Consider the following 18768-nt stretch of genomic DNA (forward strand, 5'->3'; position numbering starts at 1 on the left):
TCCTCAAGGCTTCTTTGAGAACTGTGGCTAGATCTTGAGCTCAAGAGAGACGGAGGAGAGGCGCGTGCCCAACAGGCAGGTGCAGGCAGGCGCCCAAGGAGACTGGTGTGGCTGAAGCACAGCGCAGGGCTGCTGCAAGGAGCAAAGACGTGAGCCCAGGAGGATGGTACGGACTGGATTAGGAGGGGCCCAGGCCGGGGAGATCCTGCCCGTCCACTGGGGGAGATAATTTGAAATACTGTACTGGAGTTAGATACAAAGACGCTGCCCAACATGACAGTATAGTCATCAATATGGCTGGCCTTGCTGCTGCTTTAGTTGCATGTTTTGAATAGGTAACATTCCTATGGTGAAAATTCAAAATGGGCAAAATGATACATAATTTTAAAACATCTACACTCTCCTCCCCAGCCACCCCTGTTTCCTCTTCCCAGAGGTAACCAATCCCATCCCTGCCTTGTTTACCCTTCCAGAGATATTCTATATCACATAAACCAATAATATTCTCATCCCCCCTCTCCTTTGTCATTTATATGCACTATTCTCACCTTGCTTTTTTCATTGAAAAAAATGTATCTTGAAAATTGTTCCATATCAGAGTACTAAAAGTACCCATGTATCCTATGCCCTCACTAGTATATAGACACATCATGGCTTATTTAACAATTTCCTATTAATGGAAATTTCAACATTTTGCTATTAGTAATGCTGCAATGATTGCCCTTACACATTCACCATTGCACACCTCTAAGTACATCTGTAGGATGTTTCTGTTACCAAACCCACAAGGGCGGGAGTGTGGGTCTGGCCTAGGTCTGATTGCCTGCCGCACAGAAACACAATTACTGAGACAACAAGGATTGCCAAGGAAGAAAGGTAATTTATTACAGATGATGCCATCTGGGAGACGGGAGGAATGCTTCAAATCCAGCTCCCCAACCGAGGGTAGGGGTTTTTATAAGGGATTCAGGAAGGTGGCTTCGTGCATTGGTGCAGGTTGTGTTGAAAGCGACGTGTGCAGGAGGTCTAATTCAGAAGTCACAGTTGGTGATGGCTGGTGAGTCTTTGTTATCCTACAAAGAGTCTGCTTTTTCTGGGAGACAACTTTAAAGGTAAAAGGGTTAATTAAACAGAAAGATTATAATGTTCTGATCATTCAATGTGACAGACCTGGGAATCCAATGCATGAGAAAGCTACAGAGAAAGCACATATGCTGGGGAGGTCATTTTGTTTGTTCATGGAGCCGATTACATTTCTAAAAGAAGCTGAGACAAAGCATATGTGCATTTGTGATTTTTTTATTTTTAAAATTTATATTATTTTTCATTGACCAATCATAATTATATTACATTTATGGAGCACAATGTGATATTGTAATCTATATATACAATGCTGAGTGATTAAATCAAGCTAATTAACATATTCATAACTTCATTTACTTGAAATTTTTTGTGGTGATATATTTGAAATTTACACTTAGTTATTTACACTTAAATATATAACACAATACATAATTATTGACTATAGTCACCCTGATGAATCAACCTAAGTGTCCATCAACAGACGAATGGATAGACAAAATGTGATATATAAATACAATGGAATACTATTTAGCCTTGAAAAAGAACAAAATCCTGTCATTTGGGACAACATGGTTGAAACCAGCGGATGTTATGCTAAGTGAAATAAGCGTTTGTAATTTTGAAATATCTTTCGACCCTGCCCTCCATAAAAGTTGTGCCAAATGGCATTCCCACTACAAGGCTAGTTTCCCCAGAGTTCAGTGAGCTCAGTGGGCTATCAAACTTTCAGAGCCGGGGCCAGCACTGGGAGGTGTGGATAGAGATGGGAAACACTGCCTCCTCTGTTTCTGCTGTTTCCTGAGAAGTCAAGGGACCCCCAAGCACTCTCCACTCCCGGGAAGAAAATGTCACTTATTAGTCGATTGCGGAAGCTAAACTGGGTGTGCTTCTCTCAGTTCCTCCTCTGGGCACAAGCTGCCCCAGAAAACAGTTCTTGTTCCTGCATGGGGCATGGGGAAGCCCACATCAGTGCACGGCGACCCAGGGCAGGCTGCCCCTTCCCGAGGTTAGTCGGTGGCCTGGTCGGCTCTCACATGCAACCTCTTCTTATAAATCCACCCTCATCAGTAAAGAGAGGGATATTTCAGCCTCCCATCTGCTATTTCCTTCTTTTATTTCTCAACTTGTTCACAGCTCAGGCAGGGAGAAGGTCAGAGACCCAAGTAGGTGGCATACATTTAAAGAGATATTATCTTACCGTTTCCTAAAAATTTACTTCTCAGTTAGGTAAAACTCCCAAAGACTTCAGTTGACTACCCAGGCAATACGTCTCCAAGTGGGGTCATCTGCCTCCAAATCTCTGGGGGATATAGGGGTCTGGGGACTATCTAGAATGCAGATTCTGGGCCCGTCCCCAAATTTCTGAACCGGAATCATCAGAGGAGGAGAGAAAGAGAGGTGAGGCCCGGGAATCCACATTTCATAACGAGCTTCCATAGGTGATTTTGAAGCACAGTAAATGTTACAAAGCATTACACTAAACAGTCATTACTAGTCTTGAGAAAACCCTAAGTAATCTACGCTGTTATGGTGACCAAAGCCAACTCGCCAAGTGAAAGAGGAGGCTGCAGAAAATATGACCCAGGAGAGAAAACTTGAAATGTTAAGAACCCTCAAATGCTAGCTAGGAATAACAGCAAAGAAATATTCATGAGGCTATTAAAGAAATAGATAAATAGCTTTCTGCCTCTATTAGGGATGGTACTTCAAAGCTGAGTGGCATCAAAGAAGAGGGATGAATAGGACAAATGAAAGCTGTGGGTTTCAATTATTTATTGGCATGGTGAAAAATGAAATTTGGGGGATTCAGAGCCTTCAACATATTCTAAATAAACTGCTCTTGCCTGGCTAAATTAGTATGTTAAAAGACTGGGTGTTAATTAGTTGCCTTTACACTGCACTACCTACCCACAATACAACTGAGGAGTTATTATCTCCTACTTGTTAATTGGCTATTAACAGCAGGATGCAATTGCTTTGGAAATTATTCCCTTGAAAGTGCTTAAGGTCTAATGTTGAGAAATGTATCTGTGCACATGTTTGCATATGAGCCAAGAAATAGCCCAGCGTGCCAACACATCCTCATACTTGCTGGACTACAAAGTAGATTTCATTCTTTTTTATCTAATTGTTCGCATCCATACTTCCTAAACCAGGTGTGAATCTGCTTCATGGCCAGGGAAGCTTTCCTAGGCAGGAACAAAACCTACTGTATTGGTCACATTTGTGTAATTTAAGCCTATTTAGTTCATTGGTATCTTACTTATATCTATTTTTTATAGTCATACTATTAAATATAAATTAAATATAATTAAATATTGTAATTATAGTATATATAATAATATACTTATATTTATATTAGAGGGCCTATGACTAATTTTTATTGGGGTAAAAAGACATTAACACGCATTAATCTTAACGTATAGTTTGATGCAATGTTACATCTTTAGACATCTACACAACTTCTGTACACACATCACCATTTCCAGAAGTTTCTCTGGTGTCATTTCTCAGTCTATACCCAACCCCTAAAAGCAACCACTATTTTTTGTCATTTTGACAATTTTGCCTCATCGTGAACTTGATATAAAGTCATACAACATGTATTATTTTATGTCTGACTTTTTTCCTTACTGTAATATCTCTAAGATCATGACTCCTCTTGGGTTGAATTTTATTGGTAAACATTTAGCCAGGAAAGAGCTGGCACTTCCGTTAGAAGTGGTACTAAAACAGAGCAGTCCATGCTCTGCTTTGGGGACTGTGGGCTCTGAGAAACATGCCTGTGCTCACTTACGTGACAGGGTGGAAGTGGCCCCAATGACCGCGAGGCCTGCCTGGCAGCATTGTGGCCTGTGCACTGAGTCCCTAAAAGCAGAGCAGCGGCCTGGCCCCCACAGCTGCCTTTGGTATTCTTGACACTCCCTGCAACTGTGTGCTCAAGCATCAGCAAGCATCAGAATCACCCGCAGAGTGTGTTAACCCACAAACTATGAGGTCCCAAGCCAAGGGTGTTTGATTCAGAGCAGGAGTCTGCCCAAAATGTATCCTTCTAACAAGCTCTCACAGGTGATGCGGGTGGTGCTGTTCTAGGATCACACTTGAAGACCCCGTGATCTATAGCATCACTCAGGACTGGGGTGACTATGTCACTTATGCTACTAAGGGTATCACCTACCTTGATAAGCTCACTATCAAAGATAAGCTAAGTCAGGCATTAAAGTGATGAAAAAGACTTTATTCAATATTTGACAGCAGGGGAAAGAGCTGAGCTCCAATCCAGTTTGTGATTTGCACGGAGGTGACTGGACATTTTCAAGGGAGAGAGAGAGTAGGGAGGGAGAGTGAGAGAGTGGGGAGGGAGAGGGAGAGAGTGGGGAGAGAGAGGGAGAGAGTGGGGAGGGAGAGGGAGAGAGTGGGGAGGGAGAGGGAGAGAGTGGGGAGGGAGAGTGAGTGGGGAGGGAGAGGGAGAGAGTGGGGAGGGAGAGACAGAGAGTAGGGAGGGAGAGTGAGTGGGGAGGGAGAGGGAGAGAAGGGAGGGAGAGGGAGAGAGTGGGGAGGGAGAGGGAGAGAGTGGGGAGGGAGAGGGAGAGAGTGGGGAGGGAGAGGGAGAGAGTGGGGAGGGAGAGGGAGAGAGTGGGGAGGGAGAGAGTGGGGAGGGAGAGGGAGAGAGTGGGGAGGGAGAGGGAGAGAGTGGGGAGGGAGAGGGAGAGAGTGGGGAGGGAGAGAGTGGGGAGGGAGAGGGAGAGAGTGGGGAGGGAGAGGGAGAGAGTGGGGAGGGAGAGGGAGAGAGTAGGGAGGGAGAGAGTGGGGAGGGAGAGGGAGAGAGTAGGGAGGGAGAGAGTAGGGAGGGAGAGAGTGGGGAGGGAGAGGGAGAGAGTAGGGAGGGAGAGAGTGGGGAGGGAGAGGGAGAGAGTAGGGAGGGAGAGTGTGGGGAGGGAGAGTGGGGGCCTCCAGCAGAGTCAGGGAAGAGAAGCATGGCAAAGAGGTGGTCAGTGCAAATGTAATGAGGCCAGCTGGGTCAGCCATTGGGCTGCTATGGAAGTCAGGATTCTACCTCCCCACAGAGACTGGGGGACAGAGGCCCTGTCTTTCCGACTGTTTACATTTCAAAGAAATGGCTTCAGTTCCTTGAGAAAGACATCACTGAGTCACAGGAGGTACATATACATGTCAAAAGCACAGAGGAAAAATTAACAATTATAAAGCCCCTTTTAGTAAATTCTCTAAGAATTTAAGAACAAACAGTAAATTCCTATGACAGCCCTGAGCTTTTCTAGACAGAAACTCAAAAGGAGACTGGGTCATCCCACAGAGGTGACTTTAGGCTGCTGGAAGGGTGGATCACATCTCTTAGTGCAGAGTTTAGACTGAGCCATTATGTGCCAAGAGTTCTTTGCAGTTCTTCACCACCGCCGTGGAAGACTGAAACTTCCCCACGCCTGCCCTGTCCCAGCTCTCGTAGAAAGCTCTGTCTTTATTCACTCTCTTTTTCTTTGCTCACTGAGTGACTGTTTCTCATCTCCCTTTATACACCGTACGTTTAAAATAGAAGAAATTGAAACTAGTATTCCTAATTCTGAGGAACTTAAAAATGTACCCATACATGTTAACCAAATGACTATCGTTGTAGCCTATTGAGTACAATATCCCACTGTCTGTTGGATCAGGGTAGTAAAAAGCTATTTTCACCTAACCCTGGTCATCCTGTAGCAGAGGCTTTAAATAAGTGGTTTGGGAACTCCTAGGGTTCACCCTACGACTTTCAGTGCGTCTTCAATGTCAAAACTATTTTTATAATAAAAATTAAATGTCATTTGTCTTTTGTTATCATGTTGACATTTTCAATGATGGTGTAAAAGCAATGGTGGATAAAGTCACTGGTGCCATAGCACAGATCAAAGCAGTGGCTCCAAACTGCACTGCTAGTCATCGCATTGTTCACTGCCATGCACTCACAGTTTTTCTAAAGTGCCAGTTTCACTAAATAAAGTCCTTTATGAGGCAGTAAAAACTATTATTAATTTTATTAAGTCTTTACCTTTGAGTGCATGTCTTTGTAATATTGTGTGACAAAATGGGAAGCATACATAAAATACTTTTGCTACCTACCAAAGTAACATAGTAGACTTATGGAAAAGTATTTGTCTGATTACTTGAGTTGCTAGTTGAACTAGCCACTTTTTTCATGGAACATAATTTTTACTTGAAGGAATAACTAATAAACTGTAGCTATTTAGATTTTACATTTAGCAGACATTTTCTTAAAAATGAATAAAGCAAGCTTGTCATTTCAAGGGTAATAAATTACCATATTTGTTTTGCTAATTTTAAAAGCAGAACTTTCCAGTGAAAATTAAAATTTTGGAAAACCTACATCTACTATCATGAGTGTGACAGCTTCTCAACACTTAGTGACTTTCTTACGAGCTCAGCAGTAAGATTAACAAATGTGATTTAGCAAATTATCATATGAAATTAGTCAACATTTGGGAGATGTGTGTCTCAGAATACCAATATTTTCCAAATGACCAATGATGTTACAAAATCATGGATGATAAAAATTTCCATTCAAAGGGCAAGATAGAATAATAGATTTTAATGTAACAATACAAACATTTCACTGATGTGGTTTCACATTCCACATCACTACTAGCCCTTGAGAAATACCACTTGTCAAGTTTTGGTATAATATGAGAGAAGAATAGCCATAATTATCTGAAAAGTTATTAAAATGCTTTTCCTTTTTCCGTATCTATGTGAGACCAGATTTTCTTCATATAATTCCATTAAAACAACACATCACATTGAATAAAGAAGCAGATATGAGAATATAGCTACATTCTATTGTCTAATGTAATCATTGATTGGCATCTACCCTCCATGTCATGCTTTCTTGGCCTGACACACTTTAGCAGTGTCATGGAGCACTATGGAAAATCAGCATCCCAAGGCAGGTGGTTGGATCAAAGGAAACAGCATGAGGACACATTGATGGACTTTTCAAAATACTTAGTTTAAATGCAAAATTAAAACCATTAAATACTTTTATCACTTTTTAAATTGGCAGAGATTTTTCTTCTATTATTGGTATTACTCTATATGCCACCTGGGCAGAAATACATTCTTTGCATACTGCTCATGGAAGCATTATTTAGCACAAACTTTCTGGAAGACCAGCAATTATAGACTTTAAAACCCACCAACAATGCTTCAGGACTCCAGGATTTGCACAATTCCAAAGGGAACCATTATATTTATAAGGAGTTGACATCTAACTGGAGTTACCACGGCTGTAAGCTACGACCGTACATGCTTACCCCTTGACCCAGAAATTCCACTTCTAGGAACTTTTCCTAAGCAATTGATTAACAACGTATGCAAAACCCAAAGTCTTTAACACAATGTAATCTATAATAGTGTAAAATCATAAAGAATCAGTAATAAATGAAATAAATTAGTACATCTATACTTTGTAGTCATTAAGAATGAAGTGGGAGGTGGATGTTCAGTGACCTTTAATGATACAGCATTTAGATATCATGTAGCTAAAACATTATGTACGGGCCGATCCCACTTTCATTTGAAACTGTGATCAAACACATTTGAGCATCACCATATCGCAGTGGTAAAATGCACAGCTTTGCAGTCAGAATGCCTTGTTCAAATACAGGCTTTGATACTTATTTCCCAAGGGGGCTTGGACAAGGTGCTTTGTCAAGTAGATTTGGAATGTGGTTGCTGCCGATAGTTATGAGCATAGTGAGATAGTAGAGGGAGATAAGGAAGGACTCAACTTTTTCACCCCAACAAGAGCAATGTTTCCTTCGTATCTTTCCATACCGTGGGAGAGGACTCCTGGTTGGCTCCATCCACGACTGCTCTCAACAGCCTTCACAGATGTATAGCGACTATCTACTTCTCAGTTAAACACATCAAAATGCCCAGTCCATGTTGTTAATATTTACTTACTACTGGTAATTTGGCTTCTCTGAAGTTTATAGTTTGTTTTATTTGTATTTTTTTATTTATTTGCATATTATCAGAGAGGATTCTGGTTTGCATTTGGAGCAAAATAGCTAACTATGGATATAAAAATACTCCTGCAACTATTATCATTAGTTCATTTTCCTTAGCACAGAAGTAACTCCCTGCAACATGCTAATGATGACTTGATAACATCATGTATACCAAGATCACCAAGTTGTCTGTAGAATGGTGACATAGGTAAATACGCCAATTTCTCACTCTTTAGAAAGTCCCTGCTGGGTTCCCCTGAGAGTAGGACCTGAACTTTGAAGTCTGTGAAGAAAATAGTTCTAGAACTCAAAACTCCCTTTCACCTTTACTGAAGGTCTCACTGGCCCTGGCCCTTCTCAATGGCCATGATTATCATTGACATTAGTACTACTCACTCTCATCCTGGGCACCAGCGGGATGGTGCTTCTCTGGCCACCTGAGGTCAGGTGCAGCCAGACCACTTGGCTTCTCCAGCGAAATGAAAGAGGAGTAACAAGTGTTATTTCTGAGCCCAAGGTGAAAATCACCAGGAGTCCCTTCACTCTACCAAAAGCCTCAATGTTCCAGACAGGGGGGCCACCTGTATTCAGGGACGTTGAGTGAGGATGACATGAAACAGTTCTCTGGAATGGGGAAAGATAAACCATTGTCATTTTAAGTCATCAAATTTTCTCTATAAAGGGCCAGAGAGTAAATATTTTCAACTATGCAGGCCATTTGGTTTCTATCACAACTGCTCAACACTGCTATATGTAGCATAAAGCAGCCCTAGATGAAATATAAATACATGAGTGTGGCTGTGTTCCAATAAAACTTTATTTATAAGCACAGGAAGTGGGCCAGATTTGGCCCTGGGCCATAGTTTCCTACCTCTGTGTTAAGCCGTTGCAATTTGAGGTTATTTATTACCACAGCATAACCTAGCTTTGACCAATAAAATAACAATAGGACAGTTAGTGCAACACACTTGAGAAACAAGTCCCAGGCAGTGACACCATTTATAATGGTGGCTTAGATCAGGGTAAAAAGTCCTTTGAAGTCAAAGCAAAAGCAGCTTGGAGAAATGGAGGAGACATGCGTGGAGAAGAAACAGAAAGATATTTCTAAAGGAGAAATCTGTCCTAATAGTTAAGACAGATGGATAAATCACCTTAGCAGCTGCTGGTGTATTTCAGAGCCACATTCCCCCACTCCTTCCCCTGTGCTAGACCTAACGTGTTCTAGATATAAAGTCCTTTCCAAGAGAAAACCTCTACAGCATTGATTCTCAAAATTTAATCTGCATCAGAATCACCTGAAGGTTGGTCAACGCCCCCTTCCCCCAGTTGATAGAGGGTCCCACCCTCAGAGTTTCTGATTCAGGAGGTCTGGGGTGGAGGCAGAAACTTTGCATATGTAACAGGTCTCAGGTGCTGCTCCTGCTGCCCGTCCAAGAGCTATACTTTGGGATCCACTATTCCAGTCAGTACAAGCTCCACCCTGGGAAAAACAGGGACCTCAGATTTCAAAGCATCCTACATTCTCAGAGTGCATTTTACTCTCAGCTAGGAGTGATGGTTTTATGGGAAATTAGCTGTGATGCACGTGGCACCTTGAAAAGTGCTTACCCAATTACACTTGCTCCCCTGTGTCTCTGCCTCTGTTATGAGAAGGATAGGTCTGGTCTAGCTCTTCAGTGCCAGGAGGATGAGAAAAACTTCTCAGAAGTCCCCTCAACCCAGCCAAGCCTAGATCGACTGATCACCAGCTGGCGACAGATGTGTTGATTGAGTCTAGCCAAGGCCAGTCGAACCAACCAGCCAAGCCCATTCTAGACCAGCTGACACCCAGCCAACCCACAGAACCATAAGAAATAATAAATATTTTAAGCCACTGAATTTTGAGAGCGGTTTTGCAGCGGTTTTGAACATAGCTAACTAATATATTCTGTAATTACCACCACAGGGCATTTTGCTTACTTTAGTCTTGTTCCAACTTCTTGGCCATAAAATGACTTTAATTACTCTGATTTACAAAAAAAAGAAGCGATGGTTTTAAGGTTAAAGTAACCTAGATTCAAATCTTGTCATTGACTTTACTAGCATTGTGACCTTAGAGAAGTTACTTCTCTGAGCCTCATTGCTCTCTTCAGGAAAGATGTGGTAAGAATATCTACCCCACAGAGGCATTGAATTGAACGAAGTGATACTTCTCGGGCTTCTAGAATGCTGCCTTGCTCAGGGTAGGTGAGTTCCCTAAATTGCTGAGCAGATTGCAAGTATGGGCAAGGTCCAACACTTTGGGAACCAAGCATCAAGGGCCATTTCAATTGTTTTTGAGATCCTGCCTCCTCAACAGGGATAATATCATTCCCAAGGGGTTTAAAATTGGTTCTTTGGGAAGGGGGTGAACATCCTTACTCTTTTAAACAGATATACAGCATATATCTATGGTATCAAAATTTCATGGGAAAGATACAATTAGGAAAAAGATGTCTAAAATGTTTCTTAGGCTTCAATAATGAAAAACTGAGAAACACTGTGTTAGATGATGTCATGAGGACTGAGTAACTGGCTCAAGCTTACACAGATTCAAGGTGACAGGGCCAGGATCTGAAACCAGATCTCTAACTCCAGACCCAGCGTTCTCATCCCAACATAATTTTATCAGTTATAAATAGCCTCATAATCCAGCATAAAAAGTAAAGGAGAAAAAGAAGAAGAACCGAATCTTCCTTCCCTCCCCAAAAAGATAGCATGACATCATGCTGCTCAACTTTACATAACTTAGTTGTCCTAGTTCATTTTGTGCTGCTATAACATAATCCTGAGATGGGTAATTTATAGTGAATAGAAATTTATTGCTCAGTTTTGGAGGCTGGGAAGTCCAAGATCAAGGCGCTAGCAACTGGCAAGGGCCTTCATGCTGTATCATCACATGGCAAAAGGGGGCCAAACTCGCCCTTTTATAGCAGCATTAATCCCACTCGTGAGTGCAGAGCCCTATGACCCGATCACCTCCCAAAGGTCCCACCTCCTAACACCACCACAACAGCAAACAAATTTTAACATGAGTTTTGGAAGGGACCAACATTCAAACCATAGCATTAGTACACAACAGTTGTTTTTTTGTTTTTTGTTTTTTAATTTCCCTGGGTCTGCACCTTTGAAGTTAGAACTGATCTGAAAGTCAGTATAGCAGAATGCAAAACATATTGGAATCAAACAGAATTGGATTTGAGGCCCAGCTTTCACCACTTACTGACTGGGTGATCTTAGCCAGTTACTCAATCCCATGAGACATCATCTATAACAGGAGATAGCAGACTTTTCTGTAAAGGGTCAAATAATAAATATTTTAGGTTTTCCCAACCATTACAAATTGTCTCTGCTGCAGTTACTCAGCTCTGCTGTGCAGTGTGAAAATAGTCATAGACAATATGAAACAAATACTCTTGGATAAGTTTCAATAAAACTTTAGATACAAAACAAGGAGGCGGGCTAGATTTGGCCCAATGACTATAGATTGTCCACTGTGATCTGCAACTAGGGGTAATGATACTAACAATTTGGGATATCTATGGCTACTTAGTAAACCACTCCATAGTAAATGTCTTAAAATTATGGTAAATTACTCCTCACAGCTCTGTGTATCAGGAACTCAGGCGGGGCTCAGATGGGTGATTCTTCTGCGTCAGTGGCATCAACTGAAGTCACTTGCTCAGCTACATTCAACCAGCAGCCAGTCAGGGACGGAAGCCTAAGAAAGCTTCTCCACCCCAACCAGTGCTCTTCCAGGTGGCCTCTCTCTCCCTCCACAGGCATCTCATCATTCAGTAGTCCAGCCTGGGCGTCTTTACACGGTGCCTGGCTTCCCTAGAGAAAACATGGAAGCTGCCAAGCTTCTTAAAGGACAGGTCTGGAAATGGCAGAGCACTGTTTCTGCCACATTCTGTTAAGTGAAGCAAGTCACAAAGCCATGCCAGGTTCAAAAGGAGGGCAAAGAGGTTCTTGGTAGGAAGAAAAAGCATGTGGGTCTCTGTGATAGGTGAGGTCCCGATCACCCTCATTCTTGCCTCAATGACTGCAGTAACCTCCTTCTGGTCTCCTTGCTTCCACTTTTGCCCCCTTTTGTCCCCTTTGGTCTACTCTCCCCAGAGTGATCCTGTTAAAAAGCAAGTCAGATAATGTCACACCATTGTTTCAAACTCTCCAGTGGCCTCCCATGATACTTAGAATAAAGTGCAAACTCCTACCCTGGCCTGTAAGGCCCTGTTTGATTTCACCCCTGACCAGCTCTACAACCTTCTTTCCTCTGTTCTCCCCATTGCTCACCCACTTTGGCTGCAGTACTCTCTCTGCAGTTCCTCGCAAATGACAAGCATGCTCCTGCCTCAGGGCCTTTGTACTCACTGTTGCCCTTTTGCGCAGTACCCTTGCTTAACAAATTCATATGGCTTAATCTCATAATTCTTTCAGGTGTCTGCTCAAATATGTTCTCATCACAAATATCTTCCTGACCCACCCTATCTCAAAGGGAGTGTGCCATCACTCTCGAGCCACTTACCTGACCTTATTTTTTCACCGCAGTGTTCATCACTACTTAACCTATTATATATGTATTGATTTATTTGTTAATTGCCTCTCCCACTTGCATATAAGCCTCACGTGGCAGGGATTCTATTGTGTTCACTGTTGCATCCTCAGCATCTAGTGATTAGCAGGTAGTATGAGCTCAATAAATATTTGAGTCAGGTAAGGAGGGAAGGGAGGAAGGGCAGGAAGGGGGAGTGGAGGAAGAGGAGGAAAGAGGAAGGAGGGATGTCCTTGAATGTGATACCACCACCTTAGGTTTCTCATCAGACAACTCCATGTATTTCTAGAGACTTGACTACAGAAATGTGAGATTTTCATCAGATAGTTTCCTCCATCCCCTTGCATGGCATGAATTTTTTAAAGACATCTCCTTTATTATATTGCAAATTCTATTTCACTTAGAATCCAGGCTGGCTTGCGAGAACTGAATGTATTCTTAAAAGCTACTCTGTGCCAGTTTCACCAAATGCAGTGTTTCAAAGAGTACTTCTGGCCACTTCATGTCTTGTTTTCCCTTTCCTGTGATTAGTTATGGTCAAGATGAAAGCAATCTGCCAATAAATCTTTTCAAGGGCACTTTAATTGAGATGCTCATGTCCAAATTTTTTAGCCTCGAAACGAAATGCTCAAGGGAAGTCATGTTAGATGAGCTGAAATGAGATCTAGGGCTTTTTAACAAACACACGGCTAACAGTCAGGCAGTGGGGAAATGAGGGCTTGAACAAAACAGGAGGCAAGTGAGGAGGCTAAAAGTGTGGAACTGGTGTCTGGCAGAACTTGAATTCTAGCTCTAGTACTTACAAGGTCTGTAGCCTTGGAAATGTTGCTTATGCTCAGTGTTCTCAAACACACACACAAAAAACTGGGATCATAATTATCTATTCTATAGGACTGTTTTAAGAAATAAACTATGAAATGTTTTGCACAGAGTCTCTCAGTGTTAAGGGTCTAGTTAATGTAGGCCCTCATCACCGTTGTTAAGATGGGAACATCTGAAGCCTTAAAGCCATGTTCTCTGGCACATTCCATGGTTGGGACAAGAGAGCTGGTTTCTAACCAATGGAGGAGAGTGAGAAGTCAGTTCAAGAAAAAGCTACTGGGATCATCACAAAGTGAAGGAATATCTGACTATGGATGAAATCGCTGTGGAAAGAGCCAGTTCTTCGGCCAGTAGAGCACTAAGTTGCTACCACAAAAGAAAGTAGCAGAGGTGGGTAAAGCTGAGATTTAGGGGGAAAGTTCTTTTGACAGAGGATGTAACAGTCGTCCCTGGACTCTTTGACCTGACCAAGACTCCACCCCTCCCAACCTGCCCGGGAACCACGACCGCCCACCCTCCCAGGCACTTTGAAGAGAAGACAGACACAGCGGGCAAAGCCAAAGCGAGGAAATCATAGTCCTCTACAAACACAGGCCAAGTTTTTACTTTCAAAGGGAAGCCAATATCTAGGCTGATCAGAAACGTTAGGTCAATGACTTGCTCTACAGAAGCTGGCCGGAGATGAGAGGAAACAAATAGTTCTCTCATTCTTGAGACCACAACAAGCCTCTTTATACTTCAAAACAAAACCTTATCTACGCTGATGGTCACGGAGGCTGGCAGTGGTCCACAGGCCTCCTCTTTTCCACCAGGAGTTCTGAGCTGCCTCGTGATGCTATCGCTACACAAAGCACTAGAGGAAAATCTCCATTTTCATTGAATTCGAGAATAAAGCAGAGCTGCAGAGCCAGATTCTCCCTCCTCCTTTAAGCACTTGAATCACTTTAATGGTGAGCTCAGATACCCTGGGGCAAACAGGAAATGAGTAAATATGGTCAGGGTTTGAAATTGTTATTTCCCCCCTAAAGCAATGTGTATCTCCGGTGAAAGCAAGAACATAGCAAAGTACTCTAAACCCAGAGTCAAAAAATGCTCTTTATTGTTTAGCAACACACTCGTCAGTGAGCCTTAGAAAGTACACAGCCCCGAATCTCCTAGGACAATCCCGATTCCTATTTTATACTTTTCAATAATGACTCTTTATTAAATAAATGACCGCTAAATGCAGTATGTTATGCCTCTCACATAAATAGAAAGATAAAAAGGGATCTTCTATAAAGACTACTTGACCGAATATCTTGGTAGCCACATTTAATTGGAATACACCTAAGTTGCCTCCCAAGGCTGTCTGTTCTCATTTTTCAGGTTCTCCCCGCAGGTCCCTGCTCTCTCCACCGTGACAACAGTAACTCCCAACTCCGTACAGTAGACTCACATCTTATGCAGGAGTTAGGTCCCAAAGTCAGAGATCAAGGCAAAAATTATGAATATTACCCAAATTATCCTTGAACTTCTACTCTCAGCTAGGCAAAATGCTCCTTCCGTGGGAAGCACATAAGAACTGAGCCTTACCAGGAGCCACAGCCCCCTGCCTCCCAGTGGACAGATGTTCATTGTATAGAATAGCAGACCCCACCCAGTCTCTCTCTGTTACTCATTCCCTTCACTCTTCCTTTTGGCGAGTACATCAGAGTTCGACCAGGTTCTATGGTTCAAACAGAACCACCAGGGCACGTACATGCACATCTTTGTTAGGCTGTTCTCTCTGTGTCTGACACCGGAGCCTGAAGTCCCCAGGCCAGGCAGCTGGTAAGGGAAAGCCGATGTAGAGTGGAAGAGACCAAGAGCAGACTGGAACCCATAGCAGGAGGATGCAACCCAGCCCAGGAGCATGGACCAAAACCTCGGTCCGTTCTTGTTGCTTCTCACTTTGATGGTGCGGGTCCCCCACAGAAGCCAAAGTCCTTTGTTGTGGAGCCAAACACACACCTGAGCTAGGAGTCAGAGAGGCTGGAGGAGGAGTCGAGGGGAAGCAGAGCAGTTGCAGGGTCCCTGCTGCTACATGCCCAGGAGGCGGGTCAGCAGGTCAGCATCGATGCCTGGCAGCTATAAAATGGCCGTGGCCACCCTCCCACCCTCCCAGTGCCCCAGGACTCTCCCTTGTGACCCTCCCTAACAGGAAACATGCAAAAAGGGAATTCTGGGAAATTTAGGTGAGCCTTCCCAAGCTGCCATTTTACAAAGCCATCGCAGTGAGTGCTTGTCGAATGCTGCGAGCTACGTGTGGCCAAGACACTTCTGATTTCAAGACCCCTATATTCAAAAGCTTCCCAGGCCGCTCCCTGGGGTGGTCCCCACAAGCACTTCACCCTCCCTGTGCTGCTTGCTGTCCGTAACAACTTCCCTCTCAAATCTACCCCCGATCTTGGGTAAGAAAACGGTCTAAGCCTGATACCTGGGCTCAACCTCTCCTCTAAGCTTCCCCACACCTCTTCAGTTCGATGCCCAAACAATTCTAAACCCTAACTATCTATCCCAGACTCACCACTGTCTCTTCTTCCTCTTTCTTGTTTCTTTTCTTTTCTAAGCACAGCAGCCTCTCAAACAGCCTTTCTGCCTCCAGCTGCACTCTCTGGGTTCGGTGCGTACAACTCGCTTGGATTGCTTATTAAGGCACAGATGGCTCCACCCCGGGCCTCGGCCCCGGACAGTCTGCTTCAGCAAGGCCGGTGCTGCCAGTCCACTCCGAGCGGCACTGCTCCACTCAAACAGAGTCGTCTTTCTAAAATGCAACACCGGTACATCCCTTTCATCTGCAGAGTAACATTCGCATTTCCCGTATTAGTTAGGATAGTGCTCTCTTTCTTTCTCTCTCTCTCTTTCTCTGTCTCTCTCCCTGGAATAGAGATGGTATACTCAGAGAGGGTAAGTTGAGGAACGATTAGTGAAGGGACTATTTACAAAAGTGTGGGAAGAGCAGAAGGAACAGTGCAGTCACAGTCACGCCCCATCACCACCCCTGGGCCTGAGAAGGGGTGCGGAAGGGTGGTCACCAGAACCCAGGGACAGCAGAGTTCCATTTGTGTCATGGAGAGGGCCACCCGACAGGAGCGGTGAGCTTCAGATGGAGAGCAGTCAACCAGATCTCATCATCCTTCCCCTGCCCCTGTATTCTGCTGGGCTCCCTGCCAGCAGAACCCTCTGGAAGGCAGAGGATAGGGAAGCCCAGTGATGTGGTAGGGAGTGGGGGGAGTCAGACAAGAGTTTCCAGAGGACATGGCTGAGCCAGGCCTGGAACACGCTCAGGCTTTCTCTTAGCAGAAGCGGCTGTTCCAGGCCAACACGCAGGGCCTGCATCCAGGGAAGGGTGTGGCCCAGCATCACTGCAGCACAACAGACGGGCTAGACAGGTGGGCTTGGGACGATTTCTAGACAGCAGGGGACCCGAGTGTCAGGTACTGGGTGGCACGAAGGACGCGAGGAGAGCAGCGTCGCAGACACCCCCATAGCTCCCACTTGTTGAGCCCTCGCTATGTCCCAGCCCTGTGCCTTCACCTGTATCATGTCACTGAGCCCTCACAGCAGCCCTCTGAGTGGATACTCTCAGTGTCCCCATTTCAAAGAAGAAAAACCTGAAAGAAATTGTCTAAGTAACTTGCCCGAGGTCACACAACTGACGAGAGACCAGGCTGCAGTTTGAACCCACATCTCTCTAGCTCAAAGCGGAAGTTCTTAACCACGTGCCCATCCAGTGGCACGGGAGCAAGTCCACCAGCCAGGAGTGCAGGACAGGCTGGGCAGGAGATGCCAGGGTGAGGAGGTCCAAGGATTCACTGCACGAGTGCTCCAGGCGGGACTTAGGGCTTGAGCGAAAGCAGGAAACAGCAGGACCAGGAGCCAGGCTGCAGCTGGGGTTGACAGAACCCAAGGCTGGGCCAGATACCCTGGGAGGGAAGCAGCAGAGGAAGGGAAGAGGGAGGGCCAGGCCTGCCCAGGAGCCAGTGGGAGAACGTGGCTTGAAGGAGAAGAGTAAGCCATCAAGGAAGGGAAGTAGGACAGTACCTACAGGTGAGTCTCCGTAATTGTCCCTTCTCCCCCATGGCAGGATTAACAATGGAAAGAGCACAGGCTCTGGGGTCCAAAGATGCTGGCTTGAACTTGAGTCCTGCCACCCACCAGCTATGTGACTCCAGGATCCTCACTCTCACTGTCCTCTATAAACCAGGGTGGTGGCCCCACTCCCTACAGGACTTTTCCAAGGATGAAATAAAATGATGTATAAAAAGCACTAGCCCAGGGTCTGATTTTAATAAGTTCCCATGAAATATCCATTCCTTCCCCTTTTCCTCCTTAAATTAAGAAATCAGACTGTTTCAATGAAGTAGAGGTGGCTACATGTTATTTTAAAAGCTGACAGCAAAGCTCCTCTTAGGGAAAACACTGTTATTTAGGAAAACATCTTGAATGATATTCTGGTTGTGAAAAGACAGGTTCTAGGCATGATATGGAAGACAGAGGAGACACAAAAATAAGTAGATCAGCAGAGTAAGATAAATTTTGTTTCGAATTCCAGAATGAAGGATACGGTAGGAGGCGTGTCCAGGAACAGGTAGAAATTGAGAGACACGACCTGGCAAAGGAGGGCGTGGCAACATGGACAGAGGCCAGAGCCCGGGGAGAGAAGACAGCCAGCGAGATGCTCTCGACAGCAGGAAAGGCCAAGGGAGCTGCCCACGGGCCAGCAAAGGCCACTCGATGATTCCAGCTGTCCGGCAGGACTACTGTCACTCCTCCTCCTCCTCCTCCTCCTCCTCGGTAAGCGTCTGCTACATCAGCTGTCTTCAACTGGGGATGCTTTAGGGAGATTCTTAAAGAGTTTGTGGCACCTTTGGGTGAACATGGGATAAAATGGAAAGAACAGCCCGGGAAGGTGAACCCAGGTCAGGATCAAGAACTGCTCAGTGACGACAGTCAATTGGAGAGAGAGGTGAAGAAGAAAATGTCAGCCTCCAGGTGTTCATGAAAATATTAAGACAGAAACTGGACTCCCACTGTATGTGACACCAGGGGCGCAAGCCTTTTGTTATTTGTTTTTAAATATTAAAGTAGAGGATGACCCCATAAGCCCTCAGAATGTAGATTCCTAGACAGCTGATACCTGAATTATTTATGTAACCCAGATATCAACTGCAGCTCCTTGACCCTCAACAGTCAGGCTGAACTTGGCTGGAACTCTACTTCCTTAAGTGTGAGAATCCAAATAGCACCACC

The sequence above is a fragment of the Eulemur rufifrons genome, chromosome 28, assembly GCF_041146395.1.
Source record: "Eulemur rufifrons isolate Redbay chromosome 28, OSU_ERuf_1, whole genome shotgun sequence".
Lineage (NCBI taxonomy): Eukaryota > Metazoa > Chordata > Mammalia > Primates > Lemuridae > Eulemur > Eulemur rufifrons.